Here is a 19,453-nt window from a genome sequence, read left to right as displayed (position 1 = left end):
CCTTAGGTTCAATCTTCAGTGCTGTTAAAAAACAGAGAATGGGGGAGAGAGAGGGGTAGAGAATCTGCTGGCATGTTTTTTTTGCTTGTAGGTAACCATTTGTCACTTGTCAACAACTCTGAAAAAATATTAACTTTCTCTAATTGCTTCTGTCAAAAGATAATCTGTCAGCCAAATCATCATGGACTAATTTTATAAACAAACTCATACAAAACTCAGGCTACCTTCTAATTGAAAGTTTAACCCCCACCCCAATACTGGAGACATCTGAATAGCATTTTCCTGGAGTGAGCTATACAGTTGGCAGTATGTTATTCTCAAGGAAGTCCTCAATGTTAAGATATCATCCCAGGCACTCTTTAGAAATGTGTCTGGAAACAAGCCTAATACATTGTTCCTACAAAGGGAGAAGGAATGAAAGGATTCTTGGAACTCCACGTTCTCACCATCTGGGAGCAGTGAGTGGCAGGAGCCTAGATGTTCGGAGACAGGCAGATTTCTTCACCTACCTGATGGTGTATCAGGCTCTATGAGAAAGACGTGAGAGAAGCTCCAGCCCTCAGAAAATCCTCTAGAAGCTGAGCCTTGGATGGAAAAGATTATTCATGGCTTCTGTAACTTGCATCCTTTAGTACTCAGAACCAAATGAAATGTGTTTAAGTCAGTGATTATTAAGAGTTTACAAATCTCTCCTGAATAAGATCCCCAGTTCCCCAGTGTGTTTGCTGGGAGGCCCTTACTTCCTTCCCTGTACCTATTTCTCTGTGTGTGTATGTACTTATTTCTACCTGTATCTGTTTATGTCTTCCCTAATGGTTTGTCTAGGGAGGCACAGGGACAAGGATAAACATCTAAGAAAGGAAACAAAAACTTTCTTTTTTGTGGAACTATCTTCCTCTAAGGAACTGATTTATTTGGGGACAATGGGGAGGTTAATGGAAGAGGAGGAAAAAGACTACACTTGTACCTAAAGTACATTTGTGCATGTGTGAATGTCTCTCTGTGTGTGTGTGTGTGTTTGTATTTTCTTCAAATAGAATTGCTTCATTCTTCTAAAAATGCACGTCTCTTACTTTTAAAAATTAATTACTCCAATAAAAATTTAAAAATCCATGCAGCTGTCAAATATTTATTTTGTGCTTACTGTGTTTGGACTTTTGGACCACATGATGGGACCAAACAATATCAAGAGCTCATGAAGATGACATGCTTGTTTGGGGTCCAGATATAAATATGTGAAACAATACCTCAATGGTGTAAAGCCCAGTTATAACAAAACAACAGCTACATTATACTGAGTAAGGAAAATGTAAACACTCTTTGTCTAAAATCTGGAGCAAGACATGAATGCTCACTTTCACAACTTTTGATCAACACAGTGACAGAAGACTGATCCAGAACAGTAAACCAAGAGAAAGAAAGGCATCGGAATTGGAGAAGCCAAATTGTAACTGCTGATGACTTGATTTTGTGTGTGTGTGTGTGTGTGTGTGTGTGTGTGTGTGTGTGTGTGTCTGTCGTGTCTGTGTGTGCATTTGCCAGTCCTGGGGCTTGAACTCAGGAGCTGTCTCTGAGTCTTTTTGCTCAGGCTAATGCTCTTACCACTCAGGCCAAGGCTTCACTTCTGGCTTTCTGGTGGTTAATTAGAGATGAGTCTCATGGCCTTTTCTGCCCAGACAAGCTGTAAATGGCGATCTTCAGAGCTCAGAGCTCAGCTTCCTGAGTAGCTAGGAGTGCAGCTACAAAAATTATCTAGAAATATAATTCACCAAAGAAGTGAGTGATCATTAAAGCAAAGATTACATAATATTGATAAAAGTTATTCAAAAAAGTAGAAAGATATCCTATGTGTATGGACTGAAAGAGTCCATGGGGAGAGATACAGTAATACAGTAATTATGAAAAATAGAATGGATGTTTCTAAAAAATTAAAAATAAAACTGCTATATGATCCAGGACTCAAACACTACATATATATTTATTTATTTTTATTTTATTTTATTGTCAAATTGATGTACAGAGAGGTTACGTTTCATATGTTAGGCCTTGGGTACATTTCTTGTACTGTTTGTTACTTCCTCCCTCATTTCTCCCTCCCCCTCCCCCTTTCCTTCTCCCTCCATGAGTTGTTCAGTTGGTTTACACCAAATGGTTTTGCAAGTATTGCATTTGGAGTCATTTGTTTTTTTATCCTTTGTCTCTCAATTTTGATATTCCCTTTCACTTCCCTAGTTCTAATACCAGTGTATACAGTATCCAGTGTATTCAGATGAGATACAGTGACAGCACGAGTAAACCACAGGAAGGGATACAAGAGGATCATCAACAAAAGAAGCTACAGTTTCAAATGGCATGTTGAAAGTAATTACAAGTGATATAACACTCGTTTCCATAACATGGAGTTCATTTCACTTAGCATCATCTTATGTGTGCATAGATAGGGACATAGCTATTAGGCTCTTGTGGTCCTCTGCTGTGACTAGCCTAAACCTGTGCTAATCATTCCCTATGAGGGAAACCATAGAGTCCATGTTTCTTTGGGTCTGGCTCACTTCACTCCTAAGTGTTTCCACGTTCTTCCAGTCCCTTATGAATGGGGCAATGTCATCCTTTCTGATAGAGGCATAAAATTCCATTGTGTATATGTACCACATTTTCCTGATCCACTCGTCTAACGAGGGGCATGTGGGTTGGTTCCATATTTTAGCTATGACAAATTGTGCTGCGATGTTGTTCTGGTGGCTTTAGTGTGTTCTGGTTTGTGGTCTTTGGGTAGATGCCCAAAAGTGGGGCTGCTGGGTCATAGGGGAGCTCTATGTTTAGCCTTCTGAGGAATCTCCATACTACTTTCCAGAGTGGCTGAACCAGTTTACATTTCCACCAACAATGAAGTTGTGTTCCCTTTTGGCCACATCCCCTCCAACATTTGTTATTGTTAGTTTTCTTGATAAAGGACATTCTTACTGGGGTGAGGTGGAATCTCAATGTTGTATTGATTTGCATTTCTTTTATGGCCAGTGATGTAGAGCACTTTTTCATATGTCTCTTGGCTATTCTCATTTCCTCATCAGAGAAGTCTCTTTTTAAGTCTTTAGCCCACTTTTTGAGGGGGCTGTTGGTTTTTTGGGGTTTTGTTTTGGAGGAATTTAATTTTTTTAGTTCTGCATATATTTTAGATAGGAGGCCTTTGTCCATTGTATGGCTGGTAAAGAATTTTTCCCAATCTGTGGGATACAAGGGTATTATCAAGAGTGTTGAGGAAAAGGAGTCACTGTAAGTACTGTCATAACAGCAATTTGCATGGAAGTTCCTTAAAAATAGGATTACTGTGTGATTCATTTGGAATATCACAGAGATGTCCATATTTCCATGTTCATTGCAGCCTAATGAATAATATCCACATTGGAGCTGGAGATTTAACTCAATAGTAGAATGCTTGTGTAGCACGCTCCAGGCCCTGAGGTTTCCATTGTATCCATTAGTCACTTAAATTGATTCCTTATTCAGTTGTTAAAGTATCAGAGTGTCTTTTTATTTTTTAAATTAAAAAACTTTTAAATTGTCTTTAGCTGTATCAGAGTTATTCAACATGCCAGTTTATGAATACAATGCATTTTGATTAAAGTCATCCCTTTCATCATTCTCCATCCATTTATATTACCATCCAATCTTAATATTTAAATACTTTAAAATGCCAAATGCCATTAATGATTCACCTAGTATTACTGTCTTTCTACTTTCCACTTTAATTTTCCTATAGTCAAAACTAAAAATAAATAAATAATGTAAATAGAATCACCTCACATGGCATCATTGGAGTGGCAGAAGTTGAAAAATATATTTGTTACATTTGGGATTATAGTATCAATAAACTATGGTCTAATTCTGCAATGTTAGTTAAGCAATAATCCACTGAGAGGTTCTCTTCTTTAAACCGTATATTAAGACATAGCAGTGTTTTTTTTTTTTTTTTTTTTTTTTTTTGCCAGTCCTTGGGCTTGGACTCAGGGCCTGAGCACTGTCTCTGGCTTCTTCTTTTTTTTTTTTGCACTTGAGCCACAGTGCCAGTTCTGGCCTTTCCTGTTTATGGGGTGCTGAGGAATCAAACCCAGGGCTTCATGCATGCAAGGCAAGCACTCTACTGCTAAGCCATGTCCCCAGCCCCATAGTAGTTTTTAGGGAGTGGGTTTGCTTGGCTTTATGCAAATTGTTTTATGCTTGCTCTATCCTTAGCATTTTCTTTCGTGCTGCCTTGATGTCCTTGTTCCGCAAACTATAAATCAGAGGATTCAAGAAGGGAATTAACACAGAATAGAACAAAGTCATAGTCTTTTGTATTGTAATTCGGTTATCAGCTGTGGGGCTCACATAAATTACCAAGAGAGATCCAAAGAACAGACACATCACCATCAGGTGAGAGCCACAGGTAGAGAAGGCCTTCCTCTGGCCAGCTGTGAAAGGGATTTTCAACACAGCTATCAGTAAAAGGGTATAGGGGCCTTATATGTAGAGAGGGTGAGAATGATAATGAGGGAGCTCAGGATACAGAAAACCATCTCTGTGATAGGAGTTGGGACACAAGACAGAGCCAAAAGTAAATCCATGTCACACAAGAAATGGTCAGTGATATTGGGCCTACAGCAAGGCAATTGTGAGAGTTGTACAGCTGAGACTGAGTAACTCAGGAACTCAAACACCCAGCAAAAAGATATGAATACGGAGCAGAGTCGTGGTCATGATGAGTGGTAATGAAGTGGATGACCAATAGCTAGGTATGGGTCATAAGCCATGATGCAGAGGAAGTATGTTTCAGTTGTACCCAGGGACATAAAAAAGTAGAACTGGAGGATACAGACAACAAAAGAGATGGTTTTCATTTCAGAGAGGAAGTTGACTAGCATACTGGGTACAGTGGAGGTCATATACCAGATTTCAAGGAAAGTGATGTTCCCTAGGATAATATACATTGTATTATAGAGCCTTTTGTCCAACCTTACTGCAAAGACAATAGTGACATTTCCTATGGTGGTAAACATGTTGCTGCCAAAAAATATTGAGAAGGGGAAACCTAGTGTCTCCTGACTACCAGGGAGGCAGAGGAAGATGAACTCTGTCACAATGCTTGTCTCTGAATGATTCATGAATCCCAGAGCTGCAAAGACACTAACTCAGTATTTTAATGTTTAAAAAGGTTAGTGACTGGGAATCAACAAACTCACAAATATAATGTAACTAAACACTGTTGATGGTACTTTAAAAAATATAATTATTTGTATCACTGAGGTATTGTACAGGGAGTTGCCATTTCATAAGTCAGGCAATGAGTACCATTCACTTTGGGCAATGTCATCCCTTCACATTCCCTCAGTTTTCCCCTCCTAACCCTGCCCATGAATTGCATAGTTAATTTTTAGGACACTTCTTGTTGAACATTTTAATGATTAAAAAAATATGTAACTGTGTTGAAAATAAATTATACAATTGTGGTTGGGATGGAAGGGAAAAATTGGGAGAGAGTTAGGGAAGGGTGACATTGTCCAAAAAGATATGTACTCATTACCTGATTTATGTAACTGTAACCCTTCTCTATATCATCTTTATAATAACAATAAAAATAAAAATGAAAAAGTAAAAAAAATCAATGCTTTTTCTCCAAATAAAAATACAGTTATTTATTTTTGTGCCAGTTCTAGGGCTTGAGTTCAGGGCCTGCGTGCTGTCCCTGAGCTTCTTTTGTTCAAAGCTAGTGTTCTACCCTCTGAACCACAGCTCCACTTCCAGTTTCTTTGGTGTAATAAATTACCAAAGTAAGAAATAAGATTTTCACAGACTTTCTTGCTGGTCTAACTTCGAATTGCAGTCCCCAGATCTTAGCTTCTTGAGTAGCTAGGAATATAGGCATGAGCCACTGGTGCCCGGCAAAGACATTTATTTGCAATAGGTTATTCAGGACAATGTTTCAAATAATTAAATCATTGCTTTAGTATTTGAATTATCTGTGCTCCAATGATAAAAATTAATTAACCAAAATAATTTTTCAATAGTTAAGAATATAAAAATATAGACAAAAAAAGAGAATCCAAACTCTAACAGTTCTGTTACATTTCATATCTGGGGAAAGTTGTTTTCCTCTGTTCTTTGAAAGTTAAAATGAAAAATTTCAAAGTATACTGTACAAAAGGAATATCAGAAAGCTGAAACATGTTTTGAATGTGAGGGTTAGAGGGAAGGGGCAATGAGTAGAAAAGGAACTAGGAGGCAAATATAGTCATAATACTCAATGTTCACATATGAAAAAGGCAGTGGGAAGCTTGATGTGACTGGTAGCTGAGGGGAATATGGGAGAGAAGAGAATGATAGAAAGGGTGATTCTGACCAATGACATTTAAATGGTAACCCCCTTGCACAATCATTAGAAATAAAAATGATGTAAATATGCTGCTTTATAACCTGTCTGAAAATGATTACATTTTAACCTTTTTATGTAAAAAATGCAGTTCTGCTGGCCACCAGTGACTCATGCCTGTAGTCCTAGCTACTCTGAAGACTGAGATCTGAGGATCTTGCTATGAGGCCAGTTCAGGCAGAAACATTCCTGACTTTTATCTCCAAAAGAAGCCAGAAGTGGAGGTATGGCTCAAGTAGTAGAGCACTAGCCTTAAGCAAAAGGGATAGCCCCCAGGCCCTGTGTTCAAGCCTCTAGACTGGCATATACACACACACACACACACACACACACACACACACACACACACACACACACTCGCAAAGCAGTTCAATGTCATCTACTCAGTGACTATATTCCTTCTTATCTACAGATTTAATGAACCCCCTAGAATTAGATTTACATTGTTACCAATGTTTTGATAACACCAAAATATTATAATCCTCACTATAATTAATGTTCTTCAACATATACCTTGATATATTTGATTGATACAGTGAGTTACAATGATTTAAAGAATTAGTAATTGGTCAATGTAAAGTTACTTAGTTTATGAAAAAAAAAATTTTTTATTGGCATTTGAACTCAGACCTTTACATTCACCTGGCTAGTGATAAACCACAGGAGCCGCATCTCCAGCTGGTATTTTGCTAGTTATTTTGGAGTTGGAGTCTCACGGATTTTTCTGCTTGCATTGGCTTTAAGCTATGATCTGGGTCTCAGTCCCCTTAGTAGGTAGAATTATAGTTGTGAAATTTTTAGATACTTAAAAAATCTGTTCTGTGCTGGGGTAAGCAAGGAAAAGCCTATTTTCAATAACACATTAAGCATATCTTTAGTAGTGTGCATGTCTAAAGACTAAATCATGGGTTTATATGCTTTCCTTTAGACTGAAAATGTAAATTTCAAATGTCATGTTTATTTTTATTATATCAGAGGACTCAGTAAATAGTAGGCATTTCCATGAATCAGTTGTTGAATGAATTTCAGACTTGATATCCCTTTCACCCAAAAGATAACTTAATGAGTTTATGAATATTTCTGCCATCATTTCTACTTGCCATCAATTGGCAGTGTCTGAGAATTATGAATGTGGCCATGTTTCGCGATGTCTCTTATGACTGGTTTATGTTCTTGTCATGTTAAGAATCCACTGTAAATATAAATCCCTCCCCCCTTTCCTTTCTTTCTTTTTTTTTTTTTTTTGCCAGTTCTGGGGCTTGAACTCAGGACCTGAGTACTATCCCTGGCTTCTTTTTGTTCAAGGCTAGCACTTTACCTCTTGAGCCACAGTGCCACTTCTGGCTTTTTCTGTATATATGGTGCTGAGGAATCAAACCCAGGGCTTCATGCATGGTAGGCAAGCACTCTACCACTAGGCCATATTCCCAGCCCCCCTTCCTTTCTACTCTTTCTATCTCCCTTTCCTCTTTCATTCCCTCTCCTCCCCTCTATCTCCTCTCCTTCTCTCTCCTCTCATTTCCTTCCTTCCCTTCCCCTCTTCTCTCTTCCTTTTCCTCCATCACTCTTTTTTTGGTGGTTCTGGAGTTTGAACTTAAGGCTTTGCACTTGTGCTCTACCATTTGAATCACAATTCAGCTCTGAGTCTCTCTAATCATTTGTCCAGTTTATATTTTCAAACCTGTAGCCACCATTTTGCTGAGACCTTATTCTCCACTTTTCTTTGTAAAGGTTCCACCTTGGTTCTTGCTTCTTAGTGCGTGCATTCACTTTCCTTCTTTAATCTACTTAGTATTTGTTGAAACTAGAACTTGGGTGTCATTCAAGTTATCTTCCAGTTTGTCATCTCACATTATATAATCAGTAATGAGGTTGTGTTGATTTTCCCAACTTTCAAATGCCCTGAGCACATAGGTGATCATCATAAATGCAAGAAAATGTGTGTGTGTGTGTGTGTGTGTGTGTGTGTGTGTGTGTGTGTGTTGGTATGAGGTCTTAATTCAAGGCCTGGCCTCTGTTCTTTAGCTTTTCCCCTCAAGGTTAGTGCTCTACTACTTGAGCCATAGCTCAATTTCTGGATTTTTAGAAGTCAACTGGAGATAAGAGTCTCGTATACCTTTCTACAAGGCTGGTATCAAACTTTAATCCTCAGATCTCTGCCACATGTGTAGCCGGATTTCAGGCCTGAGCCACCAATGCTGCCTGGCTATCCTGGACATTTTAATGCCAGTGTTGGCTATTGTAGTTGTGGAGTGTAGAGCTGTGAATGTGTCCAAGGAAGAAAGAGTGGGCCTTCCTAAGGAAAATCTGGGGATGTAATTTGAGAAAGGACACAGTTTGGTGAGGAAGGACCTCTTTAGCAACCTATGTGGTGACATGCCACAGCTGGATTAGGTTCACAAGTGATAGACTCAGTCCTACAAAATACTGAAATCAGTAGTTATGTTATGTCACATACTTAAAGAAAAATAAAGGATAAAGTAACTTTGATTTGGGTTCAAATATTGTATGAAGTATTGCTTGTTCTTTGTGCAAGTTAACATCTATTCTGTAAAGCTCTTATGAAAACTGTGTTGAAGTATAGTTGCTTAATATATAAAATAGTTCCAGATAAATAATGTATTTTTCATAATAATACTGCCAACAAATATAATTGCAAGGTAACTTAGGATAAGCTTTTAATCATGATCATTTAAAAACTGTAATGAACAACAATGAATTTATGTGAACCTAAAAGAATAAATTGAAGTTACTTAGTTCAAATGTATCACACAGCAAAGCTATGGGAAGTACTCTGTCACTCAGATTTATTTTCCTAACCTTCTTTCTTTTATTTTTTTTCAAATTTTTATTATCAAACTGATGTACAGAGAGGTTACAGTTTCATACATTAGTTTCCTAACCTTCTTAAATATTCTATCACTTAGAAATACACAGCTTAGTAAATCAGGAGTCTGAGACCTGAAGCTTGTGGTTTGAAGACAGCCTAGGTGAGAAAGTCCATGAGACACTCTTTTCCAACTGAGCAGCAAAAAGCCAGAAGTAGAGATGTGGCCAAAATAGTTGAACATCAGCCTTGAGTAGAAAAAACTAAGCAAGAGTGCAAGGCTTTGAGTTCAAGCCCCAGTACAGGCACCAAAACAAAATAAACACCCCTGCTAATATAATCAAAAGTTCTAAAAGCACAGTAATGTTAATAACACTAAATGCCAAACATAAATGATTAAAGAAAAGGCATTTTATTACCTGGTATAGGCATAAGAATAATGGGGAGATGTCACATGTAATTGAGAAAAATACAGAAAATAAGTTATTAAGGACACTATCAAACAGGTTTATAATTCCAAGTTTTATAATTCATCAAAGTTCCAAACAGGAAGCATTATGCTGAGGGAGAGATGGGTAGCTGAGCATCAATATTAGGACAGTTTCTACTATTATACTGAAGATCTGGATTAAACCATATAGCTAGAAATGCAAATTTAGGCAAAAATTACATTCATATTGGAATGTATAATGGATTCCATTGAGGTTAGTAGCCATGTGTAGATATATTAGAAAAAAACACAGTGAAGTTCAAACAGGGAAAGTTATTTACCTTTCATGATGGGGTTAGGTGTGAACACCTCTGAGAAGAGAAAAAGTCTGTATCTTCTCAAGGGTGCTTCTCTTTCTTAGTGTAGAATACAGATGCAAGGCCTGGTCCTGGGATCCTAAGGTTAATTGTTCAGAATTTTTTCTTCCTGCAGTTTTCAAAGGAAATAGGTGTGATGACAGGTAACTGAGAAAGCAGTGACAGTAGAAGCTGGTCCTTGAGGTGTGGGCCTCAAGGTAGACTGATATTTTCACCAAGGGCTATACAGTCTCTCAGTTCCACTAACATTTTTCTATTTCATGATGATGCAAAAGTCATAAGTATTTAATAGACATTGTTCTTTGGATTTTGATTTTTTCCCAGGCTAGGGCTTTGTGACAAACCCTTGAGATTGGTTTGGTACTTCCTTGAGATTCTGGGGGGCAGGCAGCCCCTCAACCTTGAAGATAAACTGTGTCCAGGGCTTGCTTCCTGAAACTTGCTAAGCGATGCTGTGTGGCAAGTTAGCCAAATTAAGTATTTTGTGTGTGTGTGTGTGTGTGTGTGTGTGTGTGTGTGTGTGTGTGTATTAGTACTGGGGCTTGAATTTAGGGCATGGGAGCTACTTTTGAGTTTTCTTGCTCAAGGTTAGTGCTCTACCACTTGAGCCTCAGCTCCATTTCCAGCTTTTTGCTAGTTAATTGGAGATAAGATTTTCACAGACTTGGGGACTTCCGGAAAGACGGCAGAGTAGTAGCAGAGCCCTAGCTAAGCTCCCTCTTACATTGCAGTTTTCCCACTCCAGAGACACTTTTACTCCTAGAAAGACAGCCCAAGTAAGTTATAACAGTATAGGGATTCTGGCCAGGAAGGAAAAATCGACTTTGCTGGCCTGAAAACACAGATTTGAGCTCCGGGCGGTGACTCGCCGCCACACCAGTGCCGGCACCAGCACAGTGCACTGCACTCCGTGCACCTAAAGCACACCAGCGGAGACCAGGGAGAAATCCTCTAGATGGTGGCAGACACATGCGGATCGCAGGTTGAGCACGGATGGGCCAAAATCGCAGAGAAAGCTTGAGTATCTCACGAAAGACATTCTCACTTGCACCCACAAAGCAGCTCCTTGGAGGTAGCCCTTCCCCCACCTCCAGAGCAAAGTGCCATCTTTGACACTGGCATAGGGTAAGACCAGACTGGAACTAAAGCAGGCATGGGGAAAGTGAGGACAAAGGAGCCATCTTTGAAAAGGGCAAGAAGGACCAATCAGTGAGAGCCAGCTCCACCCAGGAGAATGCCCCTTGCCCAGGCGGGAGGCTTGTCCTAGGCTGCAGCTCACACACCCCTGTGAACTCAGCCAGAGGTGCCCTGCCCTACCCTCCAGAATTTCTAAATTAAAACTGAAAGCGGTAAGCAGCTACCAGCGGCACAGAGCAACCAGATGGGAGAACAAACAGTTCCCGAGAAAGATAAATGGTCCCGTCACAGACGAAGCCCAATTCCCAGCCCAAAATGGAGCTGAATTCCATAGCCAGCTCTGCCCAGGAGGCCGCCCCGCCCAGGAGGGAGGACCCTGCCCCAGGTAAGTGTCTCTCAGCAGAGTAAACCAGGCAAGAGGTGCCCCGCCCTGCTGAGTCCACAGCCTATACAAAGCCAAGCATTAAAGGCAGTGGCACCACAGCAGATGGGAGGAGCCACGGTTCCTAAGACTGTTCACGTACACCATCTACAGTGGACGCCCAAGGCCTACCTGCAAGCTGTGTGAACCACAGAACCCCAGGATTTCACTAACAGGGGAGGAGGGTCAGAACAGATCCACCTCCTGCAAACTGAAAGCAAGTCAAACCAGCCAAGCAGCAAAATAGACTGCAGACCATCACAAGGAAACCAGAGACTGTAAAAAGCCCACCCAAACAAGGAAGACTCCATTTTTTTTCTTTTCAAAACATTTTTAAGCGTTTTTTTTTTTCATTTCTGAAACATCATTGGTTTTTTGGTTCTCCATTTTTACCTGTTTGTTTTACCAAGTTTTTTTTGGTTGTTCATTTTACTGTTTTTTTTTCTTTTTTAAAAATAACTTTTCTCGGGGCTGGGGATATGGCCTAATGGCAAGAGTGTTCGCCTCCTATACATGAAGCCCTAGGTTCGATTCCCCAGCACCACATATATAGAAAACGGCCAGAAGTGGCGCTGTGGCTCAAGTGGCAGAGTACTATTCTTGAGAAAAAAGAAGCCAGGGACAGTGCTCAGGCCCTGAGTCCGAAGCCCAGGACTGGCAAAAAAAAAAAAAAAAAAAAAAAAACCAAAAAAAAAACTTTTCTCTGTTTTGTGCATTTGTCTTCCAGTATTTTTTCTTTATTTCTCTCTTCACATTCTTTTTCTTTAAAAATTTACTTTCCTATGAATAACATCGCTACTCTTTTCTGCTAACACTTCATTGTCTATCATTTTAACCTTGTTCTTTCTACTGACTCTACTCTTCTCCACATTTCCACATCACTGAAACCAAACCAAATCATCAGGACCTCCAGATTCCATTGACCCCTGGTTATTGGATAGAGGGTATCTCTGCTAAAACAGAGTGAATCAAAGGGGTTCAAAGACAAAGCCATACAGTCCAAACTTAATATAAGAACAAAAATTATTCAGAGGCTTGTAACAGTAAATAAGTAACTACTGAATACAGGGCTCAGGATTGGTCGTTATATCAAAATTGTATTTTTTTTTTTTTGGTCAGTCCTGGGGCTTGGTCTCAGGGCCTGAGCACTGTCCCTGGCTTCTTTTTGCTCAAGGCTAGCACTCTGCCACTTGAGGCACAGCGCCACTTCTGGCCGTTTTCTGTATATGTGGTGCTGGGGAATCGAACCCAGGGCCTCATGTATATGAGGCAAGCACTCTTGCCACTAGGCCATATCCCCAGCCCCGAAGAAACAGTGTTTTGTTTTGTTTGCCAGTCCTGGGGCTTGGACTCAGGGCCTGAGCACTGTCCCTGGCTTCTTTTTGCTCATGGGCAGCACTCTGCCACTTGAGCCACAGCGCCACTTCTGGCCATTTTCTATATATGTGGTGCTGAGGAATCGAACCCAGGGCTTCATGCATATGAGGCGAGCACTCTACCACTAGGCCACATTCCCAGCCCCAAAATTGTATTCTTTAGGAACACCAAATCTAATTCTATATACAGGTATACAAGGTATCTGCATATAATTGTGAACTTCTAAGATTTACACAACAGTGCTTGGTAAGGTCTGCTTTGGGTCTTAAACGGTGCTCACAAGTGCTTGTAGTTTGGCATTCCCAATCCAAATGGACAGAAGAAACACAAGAAAGATGGCAAACAATAGAGTCTCATCTCCCACTCAAAACAAGCAGGAAGCAGAGCAGTCAATCAAAGACATAGAAGAGAACCCTCAAAATGCTCTACAAAGTCTACTGATAAAAATGATAAATGAAAAGTTTGAATCTCTTCAGTCAACTATTCTAGAGTGTGAGGAGGCAAAGCAAAAATTAATGGAGAATTTCATGGCCTAAACAAACAGAAAGATAATTGAACTTCAAGAGTCAAACAAAAAAGATAGTTACCCAGCTAAAAGATTTGAGAGACAGCACTCAAAACTAAATCAATGAAGTTAATGAAGTAAAGAAGTCCATGCAGGACCTAACTGATAAGTATAGCAAGGACATGGAAATCATCAGAAAAGTCCAGTCAGAAGGAAAAGAGATTCGAAATCAAGTAGCTAGCCTACAGTCCCGACTAACTGAAGCAGAGGATCAAATTTCAGGAGCTGAAGATTCCCTAGAATCTATGGAGAAACATAAAAAACCAACACAAAACCAATCCAATTGACAAAACAGATCACTCCAGGAGCTTCAAGACACAATCAGGAAGCCCAATTTAATGATAATAGGTATTGAGGAAAACCTGGAGAAAGAAGGTAATGGAATAGGCAACCTATTTAACAGAATACTAGCCGAGAACTTCCCAAATATCCAGAAGGATAGGCCTATACAGATACAAGAAGCATTTAGAACCCCAAACCAACCAGACCAGACTAGGACATCCCACCGACACATTGTGATCAAAACAGGATCAATAGGGTCCAAGGAAAGAATCCTTAAAGCTGTAAGGGCGAAGAAAAAATCACATATAAAGGAAAAACAATCAGAATTTTCCCGGACTTCTCAGCAGAGACCATGAAAGCAAGAAGAGCCTGGAATGAGTTATACAAAACCCTAAATAAAAATAACTACCAACCAAGAATACTGTACCCAGCTAAACTCTCATTCATAGCCGAAGGTCAAATAAAAGTCTTCCACAGTAAGGAAAAAGTGAAACAATATATCTCCACCAAACCAGTTTACAGAAAATCCTCAAAGATGTACTATACAGGGAAAATAATCAAGATCCCAATGCAGACAGAGAAATGAACCCTAAATAGAAAACCAGAATATTAGATCAAGAAATGGGAAGACACAGCTTTTAACAAGATAGATATAATGAAAAAAAAAACAACGATCATCTCTCAATCCTAACTCTCAACATTAATGGACTTAATTCTCCAATCACACGACATAGGCTCATAAGTTGGATCAAAAATCAAGATCCATCTTTCTGCTGCCTCCAAGAGACGCATCTATCCAGAAAAAGTAAACATCTTCTAAAAGTGAAAGGCTGGAATCAAATATATCAAGCAAATGGCCCCCATAAGCAGGCTGGCATTGCAATCCTAGTATCAGATAAAATTGACTTCAAGTTAAAAATGGTAAGAAGAGACAGAAGGTTACTACATTCTAATAAAGGGATCTCTCCTACAGGAGGATATAACAATCCTAAATATCTACACTGCAAATACAGGAGCACCCAACTTCATCAGACAAACACTACTGACTCTAACGACACTCATAGACCCAAGCACATTGATAGCTGGGGCCTTTTACACTCCACTATCACCTCTGGACAGATTAACACACCAAAAACTGAATAAAGAAACCTCAGAACTAAACAACTGCATAGAACAACTAGACTTAACTGACATCTACAGAATATTCCATCCAGCAGCAACTGAATACACATTCTTTTTGGCAGCTCATGAAACATTTTTCAAAACAGATAACATCTTAGGGCACAAAGAAAATCTGTACAAATTCAGAAGTATCAAAACCATTCCCTGTATTCTCTCAGAACACGAAGGAATAAAATTAGAGCTCAACTCAAACAGCCACCACAGAAAATCCTACAATTTATGGAGACTAAACAACACACTGCTGAACCATCAGTGGGTCATTGAAGAAATTAGAACAGAAATTCAAATGTATATGGAATTAAACCAAGATTAGTACACAAAGTTCCTTTGGGACACAGCAAAGGCAGTACTTAGAGGGAAATTTATATCTCTGAGTGCCTACATCAACAAACTGGAGAAACAGCAACTCAACAAATTAAGGCAGCACCTTAATCTCCTCAAATGAGAACAACAAGCCAAACCCCAAGCCAATAGACAGAAGCAAATAATTAAAATCAAATCAGAATTAAATGAGAGACAAAAAGAAAACCATCGAAAGAATCAACAAAACCAAGAGTTGGTTCTTTGAAAAAATTAACAAGATAGACCCCTAGTAAACCTGACCAAAAAAATGAAAGCAGCAAACCCAGATAAACAAGATCAGAGATGAAACAGGTAACATCACCACAGAAACAACCAAAATTCAGAACACAGTAAGGGACTATTTTGCAAACCTTTATGCCAACAAATTCGAGAACCTGGAAGAAATGGATGATTTCCTACAAAAAATTGATATCCCCAAACTCAACCATGAAGATTTAAACCTTCTGAACAGACCCATATCCAGCATTGAAATAGAAATGCCAATAAGTGATCTCCCATCCAAGAAAAGCCCGGTCCAGACGGATTCACTGCAGAATTCTACAAGGCTTTCAAAACAGAACTCACACCAATATTTCTCAAACTCTTCAATGAAATTGAAAGAGAAAGTTCATTACCAGACACATTCTATGAAACCAGTATAACCCTCATCCCAAAACCAGGCAAGGACTCATCACAGAAAGAGAACTATAGACCAATTTCCCTGTTGAACATAGATGCAAAAATTCTCAACAAAATTCTGGCCAATCAACTTCAACAGGTCATCAAAAAAATCATACATCATGACCAAACTGGATTCATCCCAGGGAGGCAAGTTGGTTCAATATACGCAAGACAATTAATGTAATCCACCACGTCAACCACAGCAAGGAAAAGAATCACATGCTTATATCCCTAGATGCAGAAAAGGCATTCAATAAAATACAGCACCCATTTATGATAAAAACCGTGGAAAACCGGGGATTCCAGGGAACATTCCTGAATATAACAAAAAGTCATTCACTTTAAACTCAGGAGCAATACAGGGATGTCCGCTCTCTCCACTCCTCTTCAGCATAGTACTAGAATTCCTAGCCAGAGCAATTAGGCAAGAAGAAAACATAAAGGGGATCCAAATAGGAAAAGATGAAGATAAACTTTCACAAATGGTGCTGGCAAAACTGGTTCAACACAAGCAACAAACTAAAACTAGATCCTTATAAATCACCCTGCACCAAAAATCAATTCCAAATGGATCAAAGACCTTGAAATTAAAACAGATACCCTGAAAACACTAAAGGAAGGAGTAGGAGAAACACTTGGGCTCTTTGGCACAGGACAGAACTTTCTTAACAAAGACCCAGAAATGTGACAAATCAAAGAAAGGATGGACAAATGGGACTGCATCAAACTTCTGAGCTTCTGCAGGGCAAAGGACATAGCTCACAAGATAAACAGAAAGCCCAGAGATTGGGAAAAGATCTTTACCAGCCATAAAACTGACAAAGGCCTCATATCTAAATATACTCTGAACTAAAAAAATTACATTCTTCCAAAACAAAACCGCTAAGAACCAATAGCCCCCTCAAAAAGTGGACTAAAGTCTTAAAAAGAGACTTTTCTGATTAGGAAAAGAGAATGGCCATGAGAAATATGAAAAAGTGCTCTACATCACTGGCCATAAAAGAAATGCAAATCAATACAACATTGAGATTCCACCTCATCTCAGTAAGAATGTCCTATATGAAGAAAACTAACAATGACATATGTTGGAGGGGATGTGGCCAAAAGGGAACCCTAGTTCATTGTTGGTGGGAATGTAAACTGGTTTAGCCACTCTGGAAAGCAATATGGAGATTCCTCAGAAGGCTAATCATAGAGCTCCCCTATGACCCAACAGCCCCACTTTTGAGCATCTACCCAAAAGACCACAAACAAGAACACAGGAAAGCCACCAGCACAACAATGTTCATCGCAGCACAATTTGTCATAGCGAGAATCTGGAACCAACCCAGATGCCCCTCAGTAGACGAATGGATCAGGAAAATGTGGTACATATACACAATGGAATTTTATGTCTCTATCAGGAAGAATGACATTGCCCCATTCATAAGGAAATGGAAGGACTTGGAAAAAATTATACTAAGTGAAGTGAGCCAGACCCAAAGAAACATGGACTCTCTGGTCTCCCTCATAGGGAATAATTAGCACAGGTTCAGGCTAGTCACAGCAGAGGATCACAAGAGCCCAATAGCTATACCCTTATGAACACAAAAGATGATGCTAAGTGAAATGAACTCCATGTTATAGAAATGACTGTTATATTACTGTTGTAATGACTTTGAACATGCGATGTGAATCTGTAGCTTCTATTGTTGATGATCCTCTTGTATCCCCTTTCTGTGGTTGTACCTGCACTATCTCTGTATCTTATCTGAGTACATTGGAAACCATGTATACAGGTATTAGAACTAGGAAACTGAAAGGGAATACCCAAATCAAGAGACACAGGGTAAAAAAGACAAACGATTACACAAGCAATACTTACAAAAGTGTTTAGTGTAATCTACTGAACACCTCATGGGGGGAAAGAGGAAGGGGGAGGGGGAATGGGGAATGAGGGAGGAGGTAACAAACAATACAAGAAATGTATCCAATTTAACCACTCTGTATATCAGTTTGTCGATAAAAAAAAATTAAAAAAAAAAAAGAGTTTCCCAAATTGAAGAAGTGAACATTCTTCCCATCCCTAGAAGACAGTCTGAAAATGATTTCTATTTTGTTGTCTTGCCCTAAGGACATCGAAACACTTCTGATGGTAATAATTATCAGCTCCCTTTGTTATCAGCACTGAAATTTATAACTATGCTTTCAGAATCCCACAGGTTAGTCTGGTAAACATTGCTATTTCTAGAAAGATAGCAACAGAGCAATAACTCACAAATAACCACAAAAATGTATTTCTTTAGACTTGCAGTAGGTTTCTGCATATACTATACAGGTATAATCACAGAGTAATGTGCTTAATAAATAGAATTGAAATTGAGCTCCTTGATTACACCCAACTTCACAAATATAAATGGAATTCTGTTCTAAAGGACAGACACACGGTAACATTATCATGCTCTTATCCAGTTACAAGACTCATCGGCTTATGACTATACTGTTTGATTTTAAGCATCTGAGTTATGTGGTGTGCGCATCTGTCTTCACCAGCAGTATATAGGCTGTGTAAATGAATTGTTCTGCCTTGCTTCATAGTGGGAACATCATGTTTTCAGTGTAAAACAGTAGGCTTCCAGCTCTGCGATAGCTAATGAATAAATCTCAAAACCTGCTTGTGCAGTAAAGAACCTGAAACTTCAAGGAGTGAGGCTGGAGAATGTTAAATGGCCTTGTAGTGTCTCCAAAACACGCACTTGTTACGAGAGCTTGGATCCTTCCAGAGAAACATGTATGGACATCTGCTTATGTAGAACACATCTACTTTTATAGAGTTGGTTCTCCAAAAATACAGAAGGAGAAGTCCAAATATACAAATTATTTCCTTATTCTCGACTAACTTCATGTTTGTCTCTTGAAGAAAGTATATGAGTAATCTCTTTCATAAAGGTTTCAAGATGACCCTGAAATCACAATACAAAGGCCCAGTTGTAGCAATCATGTGACTCAAATAATACTATATTATCCCATGTGGGCATTAAAGCAATACCCTCATCTGCTTTCTCCACTATTTAAATGTGATTTCACTGATAAATCAAGATCAGTCAAGACCTGCAAGAATTTGAATGACGAAACATATTAATGGTATTCTGTTGATATATGCGCTATATATATGTATATATAGCATATATAACACATATATGCTATATATATGCATGCATTCATATTGTATTTATGTATGTTATATGTATGTATGTATGTATGTGTGTATATATGTGTATGTTAGATATATATTTCAGCACCAAATAAATATTTGACAATTGAAAAAAAAAAGATTTTCACAGACTTTTCTGCCCAGGCTGGCTTTGAGCAGTGATCCTCAGAGCTCAGCCTCTTGAGTAGCTAGGATTACAGGTATAAGCCATGGGTGTCAGGATAGTGTATTTC

At 39.0% G+C, this 19,453-nt stretch overlaps 1 pseudogene; it reads right to left on the bottom strand.

Annotated features, from left to right (window-relative positions):
• Positions 1 to 4,212: 4,212 nt before the first annotated feature.
• LOC125357923 lies at positions 4,213 to 5,141 on the bottom strand (annotated as a pseudogene).
• Between the last annotated feature and the right edge of the window lie 14,312 nt (positions 5,142 to 19,453).

Source organism: Perognathus longimembris, chromosome 10 (assembly GCF_023159225.1).
Source record: "Perognathus longimembris pacificus isolate PPM17 chromosome 10, ASM2315922v1, whole genome shotgun sequence".
Lineage (NCBI taxonomy): Eukaryota > Metazoa > Chordata > Mammalia > Rodentia > Heteromyidae > Perognathus > Perognathus longimembris.
This window is presented reverse-complemented; position numbering and strand designations above follow the sequence as displayed.